The sequence below is a fragment of the Balaenoptera physalus genome, assembly GCF_965194825.1.
Source record: "Balaenoptera physalus genome assembly, chromosome: 13".
Lineage (NCBI taxonomy): Eukaryota > Metazoa > Chordata > Mammalia > Artiodactyla > Balaenopteridae > Balaenoptera > Balaenoptera physalus.
Genome location: NC_138892.1, coordinates 59,626,703 through 59,636,325, shown reverse-complemented (window position 1 = coordinate 59,636,325; position 9,623 = coordinate 59,626,703). Strand labels below are relative to the sequence as shown.

The following is a 9,623-nucleotide window of genomic DNA, read 5'->3' as shown; positions in this document are numbered from 1 at the left end:
TTTCTTTCCAGAAGGGAGAGAAAGGATGTAGGGTCATGTAAAGGACTGCTTTACATGTTTACTCAGCTGGTTGCCTTGGTTTGGATACTGTCAGTATTAGGGTTTCCATTACTTGGTTCTGCTTAACAAAAAGTGAAGCGACATAACAGAGGGAATGTTGAAATAAAACTGAACCTCAGTTTCTAAGTTTTAGAAGGGAAATAACACATCACCTGCTCTACTTCACAAAGTTGTCTGGAAGATGAGATGAAATCATAAAGTTAAATCAACAGTTTAACTTAAGATACTGTTAAATTGTTAGACGAAAAGAATTCTGCATCAAACTGTGCCTTGAGGATTTTTGCCCAGTGAGGAGGTTCTTTATCCAATCTTAAAGAAAGCAGAGTTTCTCAAGAGTTTCTGGTACATATCCTCTTGCACCTGAATCTTTAAGGTAGAATGGTTTGTTCATCGTTTAGGGTCCTAAAAGGAAACAGATGGCATACCCAAATGGAGTAATTTGAGAAAGATGTAATAAAGGGACTATTTACAAAGGGACTTAGGGAAACCAGTGAGAGGGAGTAGAGTACCCTATGGCCAGCAATTACAGAGCCTACGTACTCTATATCTAAAAGGGCAAAGACCTGAGAGAGATTACCAGAATCTAAGAGTAGCTGTATGGAGGGAACTATGGGCTTCAGTAGAGGTATGCAGCCAAATCACGGTATTCTGGCAGGGAAAGGAGCTAGGAAAAGAAATACTCTGGTCTCATTCTCCTCCTGCCCTTTGATATCCTACTGGTATATATCTGGTTAGCCAAACCCAACTGGAAGCCAGAGGGCAAGGGAGCCTGTTCATACACTCTATATGGTCAGCTTCCAAGGCATAAAGCAAGGTGGACAAGAGTGGCAAGTGGATCTGGAAGGGTGAATGGATTCCTGAGCAATGTGTTTGGCTGTATGCTTAACTGAGGATTCTTTACTTATTTTGACTTAGGGTTTAAAAACGTCTATTTTATACTTGAGAACTAGTTTGAGTATCACCTGGTATGAATGTAAGAACTCCCTCTGGTATTAAAGGGATGTAGAAAACAGATTGCTACTGTAGTGGTAAGAGCCATGAAAGAGAAGCGGGGAGGAGATGAGGAGCTGGAGATGGTGTCAAGTTTACTTGAGCTAAGAGGAAGTAGTAGAAGTGCTGAGAGTCAGCTTTTAAAACCAGGTATGGGGGCTTCCCTGGTGGTCCAGGGGTTAAGACCCTGAGCTCCCACTGCAGGGGGCCCCCCCGTTCGATCCTGGTCGGGGAACTAAGATCCTGCATACCACACCGTGTGGCCTAAATAACTAACTAACTAACTAAATAAATAAAATAAAACCAGGTGTGGTGGGCAGATCCGTGGTGTGGGTTCCCTGGCTCAGGCACTGCGTGTTCCAGAGATACCTTTCTGTTTTTGTTTTGTTTTTAATGTTTTTTTTTTTTTTCAGGGAGGGGGATTACAGAAAATATTCCTTTCTTGCTCTGATATGATTTAATGTCTAATTCATATTTCCACTTGAATTTCAATAAAATGTATTAATCTTAGGAATTTTCTATCTGGAAATGAAGTAGGGTGATGCCAACCTAGGCTGAATCCTGTGCTAGGTCATACTAGCCTGTGATAGCCTAACATCTCAAGAAGTTTTCAATGGTTGGAATGTCCTCTTCTCTCTACCCATCTCTATCAAATTTTTATAACAGCTTTATTGAGATATAATTCACATACTGTACAATTCACCCATTTAAAGTGTACGGTTCAGTGGCTTTTGTATATTCACAGAGTCCTGCATCCATTACCATACTTTTAGGACATTTTCGTTACCCACCCCCCAAAGAAACTCCGCCCACTTAGCCATCACTTCCCAGTTCTTTCATTATCCCCCTCTCCCAGCCATAGATAATCACTAATCTACTTCCTGTTTCTAAAGACTTGCCTATTATACACATTTCATATAAATGGAATCATGTAATCGGTGATCCTTTGTGATTGCCTTCTTTCACTTAGCATATTTTCAAGGTTCATATTATAGCATGTATCTGTACTTCTTTCCTTCTTATGACTGAATAATAGGCTCATGTATGGATATACCACATTTTATGTATCCATTTATCAGTCGATAGACATTTATGTTGTTTCCACTTTGGGCTATTATAATGCTGCTGTGAAATTCGTGTACAGGTTTTGTGTGGACGTATGTTTTCAGTTCTCTTGGGTACATACCTAGGAGTGGAATTGCTGAGTCATGTGATAACTCTGTGTTTAACCATTTTAGGAACTGCCAAACTGTCTTCCAAAGCAGCTGCATCATTTTACATTCCCACCAGTAGTGTACAAGGGTTCCAATTTCTTCACAGCCTCACCAGCACTTGTTATTTTTTATTATAGCCATCAAAGTTACTTTTTTTTTTTTTTATAATTTATTTTGAGGTGAGATATGTGAAGATGGTTTTTTTTTTTTTTTTTTTTTTTTTTTATTTATGGCTTTGTTGGGTCTTCGTTTCTGTGCGAGGGCTTTCTCCAGTTGCAGCAAGCAGGGGCCACTCTTCATCGCGGTGCGCGGGCCTCTCACTCTCGCGGCCTCTCTTGTTGCGGAGCACAGGCTCCAGACACGCAGGCTCAGTAACTGTGGCTCACGGGCCTAGTTGCTCCGCGGCATGTGGGATCCTCCCAGACCAGGGCTTGAACCCGCATCCCCTGCACCAGCAGGCAGATTCTCAACCACTGCGCCACCAGGGAAGCCCCCAAAGTTACTTTTGATTAAAGTCGTAATCTTTTTATTACAGCCATCCTAGTGGATATGAAGTATCTCATTATGATTTTTTAAAATTTATTTATTTTATTTATTTATTTTTGGCTACATTGGGTCTTCCTTGCTGTGCACGGGCTTTCTCTAGTTGCACTGAGCGGGGGCTACTCTTCCTTGAGGTGCGCGTGCTTCTCATTGCGGTGGCTTCTCTTTGTTGAGGAGCATGGGCTCTGGTCGTGTGGGCTTCAGTAGTTGTGGCACGCAGACTCAGTAGTTGTGGCTCGCTGGCTCTAGAGCACAGGCTCAGTAGTTATGGCGCACGGGCTTAGTTGCTCCGCAGCATATGGGATCTTCACGGACCAGGGATCGAATCCGTGTCCCCTGCATTGGCAGACAGATTCTTAACCACTGCACCACTAGGGAAGTCCCTCTCCTTATGATTTTGATTTGCATTTCCCTATGGCTCCCTATTAAAGGTTTAATATCCTACTCATTCTTCAAGGTACAACCCAAACATCTTATTTGAGAAACTTTTCCCTCAGGAATTGTTTCTTCTTTCATGTTCTTATACCATTTCGCTTGGATCCCCATTAGCACACGTATTTTGTTCTGCTAGTTATCTAGATTGTACGCTCTGGTTTGTGAATTACTTAATGGCTTCTTGTGAGTGTGTGTTTAAATTTATTATGACATATTTCACTTATATACTCTTACTCATCTGTGAGTCCCCACTGCATCAAGCAGGGCTTGGACATATTTGCATTCAGATATTTATTGAATGATTCAAATAATGCAAAGGGTCTCATGAGTGACTATTAGGAGGTCTGTTACTTTGCAGGGAAAGTGGACTTTCTCTTATTAGGAGACATTATGACAGAACTCAGAAAATAATGTATTTTTAGACAAAAATGTTCAGAGGTGTTATATGTCCCAGAGACCACTGGCTTTAGGAACTTGTCTTGTGGATCATCAATATCCAGGTTGTAATAGGAATTTTGATGTCAGGCCACTGGATTGTGTATCTGTGAGACTTTCTTAGGCGTTTATTAAGATGATACACAATTAGCAAATCCCCTAAGTTTATTTTACTCCTTTTAGCAAATATCCATGCTTATACTCTATGCCAGGAACTTCACTGGGCACTAGACACGGGATGAAGTTTTCTCCTGCTCTGGTGACAATAAGAGTTAAGGGCTCAGGATGGGGATAACTTTGATAGCAAATGAATGGATACAGCGTTTGTGAATTTTATTAAACCAGGCAAAATGAACACTTGATCAGAGAACCTTATTTTCAGAATAAAGACAGTGTTTCAGTTACATTAGTTTTTAATTAGCAAGTAGCTCATCTGACTGGATCATTCTTTTAAAGATCTGATGAAAACTTAGTGATTGGGAAGTAGGCCTTGTATCACTTCTACCATTATGATCTCTTGCAAGAGAGCAAAAGGAAGAACGCTCTCTTGTCTCCTAGTTTCCTGTAACTCAGCAAGACAGGAAACATAAAGTTCCTTGCTACAGGAAGAGGGGAGTTTGATTTTTCTTTTTCTGGATGAAGATGAAGGAGTTATATATTTCTCTATCCCCATACTATAAGCCCTTCTCCAGATTATTATCCCAGAGATTCTTATGGGATATTTTATAGCACAGTTCTCTAACCATCCTTCAAATACCACCCCACCAATCTTTAGGAAATTAAAATCTCTTCAATATTTTATCTTAAAGGCCTCAGCCCTAGACAGTAAAAGAACAAAACATAAGGAATTGTTTTATAATCTAGACATAAGTAACTTTCTGAGGAGGTCAGAGAGAGGTAGTTCTGAAGATGGTCAGGGCCTGCTTACTGAGTAGTTATCTCGCTGCCTGCCTCATAGGCTCAACTCTCTTCATGTGCTTTCCATAAAAACATCTCTCCAAAGTTTTCCTCGATTCTTAAGAACTGCTGGGGGTGGGGGGGACTTCCCTGGTGACGCAGTGGTTAAGAATCCGCCTGCCAGTGTAGGGAACACGGGTTTGAGCCCTGGTCCGGGAAGATCCCGCATGCTGTGGAGCAGCTAAGCCCGTGCGCCGCAATTACTGAGCCTGTGCTCTAGAGCCTGCAAGCCGCAACTACTGAGCCCACATGCCACAGCTACTGAAGCCCACACACCTAGAGCCCATGCTCTGCAACAAGAGAAGCCACCGCAATGAGAAGCCCGCACCGCAATGAAGAGTAGCCCCCGCTCGCCGCAACTAGAGAAAGCCCACACGCAGCAACGAAGACCCAATGCAGCCAATAAATAAATAAATAAATATTAAAAAAAAAAAAAAAAAAAGAACTGCTGGGGAAGCATCAAGTCTCTGCAGACAAATAACAGCTCAACTTGGGTGAGTTATCCATATTCTACAAAGGAAGGAGAATTTTGTCCTTTAATTATAGAAGAACTCCATTTTTTAAAAGACTCCAAATTTTAAAATAATAACTGTTACTGACAGCTTATACTTGCTGTATGCCAAACACCATGTTAAGTACTTTATGTCCATTAACTCATTTGTCCTACCTTTCTTTGCCTTCTTTCAGCTTTTATGTATGCCTGTTTACTATGCAAGGGGAGTGGCCCTTCTAGGAAACAGCCAAGTCCTCCCCATGCTGGTGTTCTCACACACCTTTTACTGATAGATTCTAGTCTCCAACCAACCTCAAATTTGGTGTTCCCTAGCGTTTGCATTCAATCAATTCGTCTTTGCAATCCAGTGTTCCCTGTTCTGCCTTGGTAACGCATTGCCCATAGGCATCTGGGTTTCACTGGAAGATCCAAAGCCAAAAAGTCCTCGCCCTGAGATTGCTTCCCACCTTCAGGGATCATAACTGAATTTACTCCATTTCCCAAAGAATTAGTGCAATACTAGAACTTTCTAAAAGCATTAATACCTCCTTTATAAGCCTATATTTCTAAGGTGGTGCGTTAACTTTTAGCTAAGAAATCAAACTTCCAGGCTCTTCCACACTAACTACCAGGCTTTTCACGCCTTCCCTGCATAGTATTTTAAAGGTATTTAAGTGTTTACTAAATGAATAAATTAACCAGTATTTATTGTAAAAGCATTCAGCATATATCCATCAAGCAGATAACTTCAAATTCTGCAAGTCTGAATTTAACTTCTATACTTTTTCCTGACCTCCCTTCATGTCTGATATCTCCTAACTAGTCTTACCACGTCTGGTCTCCTACCCCTCTGAACCAGCTGGGATAATGCACCTAGTGTTAGCTTTCTCAAGTATATGTTATCATGTCATTTCTCAGCTTATAAACCTGTTAATGTTTCCCAGTCACTTCCAGAATTAAATCTCCTTCATGAGAAGACTCATACCTAGGGACTTCCCTACTGGTCCAGTGGTTAAGAATCCACCTTCCAATGCAGGGGACGCAGGTTTGATTCCAGTCAGGGAGCTAAGATCCCACATGCCGCGGGGCAGCTAAGCCCCCATGCTGCACTACTGAGCCCTTGAGCTCTGGAACCCGCCCACCTAACTAGAGAGAAGCCCACACACCACTATTAGAGAAGCCCGAGTGCCGCAAGGAAGAGCCCGCGTGCTGTAACTAAGACCCGATGCAGCCAAATAAATAAATAAATATTAAAAAAAAAAAGAAGACTCATACCTACCTTTTCTACTGGATAACTTTACATATTTCTTTGCTACATGATAATATACTACCATCCTTTATTTCTAAAGGCAAATTTAATACCATCCCAGGTGTCTAAGATTCTAGGCCAAATATGAGGGCCTTGTTTTAAAGAGTTCAAATCTTGCTCTTCATTTTCTAGCTTAGGCTCTGACAGAGAACCAGTGGCCTCAGAGAACCATTACAGACCAATAGGAGTCAAGAGAGACAATACTGCCCCACCCTTCTCTCACCCAGTAAGAATATCTCAATCCTCTGGACTCTCATATATACTACCCTTTTCTCTTTTACATACATAGGTAAACAAGGATCATTAGTGTACATTAGTTATTATTGTCTCTCCAAATAGTTTCTTTTGGGAAGCCAGATAAGCTTTACTTAGAGGCTTTCTTGACGTTTTTTCTTGAATTCTCTTGAAAAGAGAATATTTTTCTATTTTTTCTCTTTGGAGACTATATAGTAGTTTCAGAAGCTGTTTGGGAATAGCAAAACAAAAGTTTTGGGGTTTTTTTTTTTCTGAACTATATCTTCTAGGAATTTTTCTGGCCCTGCAGCAAGTTTATCATTGACTAAGTCATATTTTTAGATTATAGTTAAGACATTAGTGTTAAAATCAAGGTTATAACCATGGTAGTAAACCAAAAGCTTCTTTTCAATTTCTTTCTTTCCTCAATAACCCTTGTGTTCTTATTTGGACAGTCGTAGCATCATTGATACTTCCTCTTAGGAATATTCTCTCACATTGGGATAGATGAACTCTAGCTGAGGCAGGTGATCTCATCTGCCAGTGCTTGGCACATGATATGATGCTGCTAGAGTTGCTTCTGCTATCATTGTTACTGTTGGCATCATCATCACCCCCAGGCCTAGGATCTCTTATTTACTTACTTACTTACTTACTTACTTATTTATTTATTTATTTATTTATTTATTTAGGGGCGGGTGAGGGTGTGGCACACCATGCGGCTCGCAGTATCTTAGTTCCCAAAACCAGGGATTGAACCCAGGCCCCAGCAGTGGAAGCGCCGAGTCCTAACCACTGGACCACCAGGGACTTCCCTAGACTCTCATATTAGAAGAAGCTTGGCTTTCTCAGCTAAGGATCAATAATGGCAATTCCTTAGAGATGAGGAAAGGCATGTCTTAGTGAATGATCTCCAGTAGTGATCTTCTTATTCTGCACTCAGGAACAGCCATGATTAGAATATAGTTGATAATCTTCTTGGCCTCTACTTTATTATTATTTTTTAAAATATTTATTTATTTATTTGGCTGCTCCCAGTCTTAGTTGTGGCATGTGGGATCTTTGTTGCTGCACGCGGGATCTTCGTTGCGGCGTGTGGGATCTTTTTAGTTGCGGCATGCAGGATCTTTTCAGTTGCGACATGCGGGATCTTTAGTTGTGACGTGTGAACTCTTAGTTGCGGGATGTGGGATCTAGTTCCCTGACCGGGGATTGAACCCGGGCCCCCTGCATTGGGAGCGCAGAGTCTTAACCACTGGACCACAAGGGAAGTCCCTTCTTGCCTCCACTTTATTTATTTATTTATTTTTTATAAATCTGTTTTTTTTTTTTTTTTAAGTTATACAATTTTTATTTATTTATTTATTTATTTATGGCTGTGTTGGGTCTTCGTTTCTGTGCGAGGGCTTTCTCTAGTTGTGGCAAGTGGGGGCCACTCTTCATCACGGTGCACGGGCCTTTCATTATTGCGGCCTCTCCTGTTGCGGTCTCTCTTGTTGCGGCCTCTCTTGTTGTGGAGCACAGGCTCCAGACGCGCAGGCTCAGTAATTGTGGCTCACGGGCCTAGTTGCTCCAAGGCATGTGGGATCTTCCCAGACCAGGGCTCGAACCCGTGTCCCCTGCATTGGCAGGCAGATTCTCAACCACTGCGCCACCAGGGAAGCCCCTTGCCTCCACTTTAAATCAGATGATGCACTTAAAACAGTAGTGATAATGGAGGGGGCCTAGACCACTAGTATTTGATTATTATTACATATCTACTAATTCAGTGGAGATTTCAACATCATTCTTAAAGTATGTACTGCCATTTCTAGCACTGGATGTATGACTTTTAGGTTTATTTGCCCTGTTTTTGTCTTGTTGTCTGAAAGTTGCTGAAAAACATGCATGTGCCCTGCCCTGCACTTGTCGACTATCACTACCACTACAGAGGAATAATTCATATTCTTCTGGTACATGGATTGTTCTATATGGAAGATCCTAGTATAAGTGCTGGCAAAGAGAGGGGGACCAGGATAGGAAATATAAAGGGTGTATCAAGAGCTACAGTAGGTCATGAGGCTTTGGGCCATTCCAGAATGTGGTATTGGGTTTCTTCTTTGCTGCAGTATAGAGCTGAGGAATGAACTGTGTATTTGCAAGTGGGTACACATTTGTGATTGTGTATAGTGACAAAAATAGGTAAATACTTTCTTCAACATATTTAGCTTGAGCAAAGATTTTTATTTTAAAGTTTGCTAAAGGTCAGAGGCATGAAATATAAGAGGCACATTTCACATTAAGATTCTTTGGGGGGAAGATTTCCCCTCTTTGATATTCATGTTTCGCTTTTTCTTCTGTTACCACTCTAATCCCTTACCACTACCACCAAAGAAGAGAGAGAGGGGGAAAACCTGGAGATGCAGCTAGTATTTTATAGGGAAGTAATTCCAAATAGATTTATACTATACAGTGCTTTAAGCCAAGGGAGAACTGGAATATGAGTATGATATAGTAAAATGGACTATATTATAGGTAATTATGCAAATTTAGAGGATTTTGAACCATATATATATATATATATATATATATATATATATATATACACACACACACACACTAGAAGCCTGATTAGCGCATAAGGGTATAAAATATGTCATGAAAGAATTGGATCCATGTTCCAGTCAACCTGGTAATTTTTCTCTAACAGAAGTACCCCCCCAAAATGTAGCAGAGTCTGGTTGCCTGTCCTGGTATCAGTAGTGAAAAATTAGAGATGTTTCACCCCAAATGCTGGATTTCCTTAACCATACTTTATCTATTATTCATTCATATTTAAACTTTTAAAAACTTGTAAATAACTTACGACTAAACCCCTATCAGCATAGTAACAAATTTCATTTTTTACTACCTGGCATGGTAATTAATATTTCATTTTGTTTGTCTAATCTTATAATAATTTTCAAGCTCCTGC

General features: G+C 40.7%; 1 protein-coding gene across 5 annotated transcripts in view; it reads left to right on the top strand.

The window, feature by feature from the left end:
• RBMS2 (RNA binding motif single stranded interacting protein 2) overlaps window positions 1-9,623 on the top strand; it is an 89,363-nt gene that overhangs the window by 55,611 nt on the left and 24,129 nt on the right. The window lies entirely within an intron of this gene.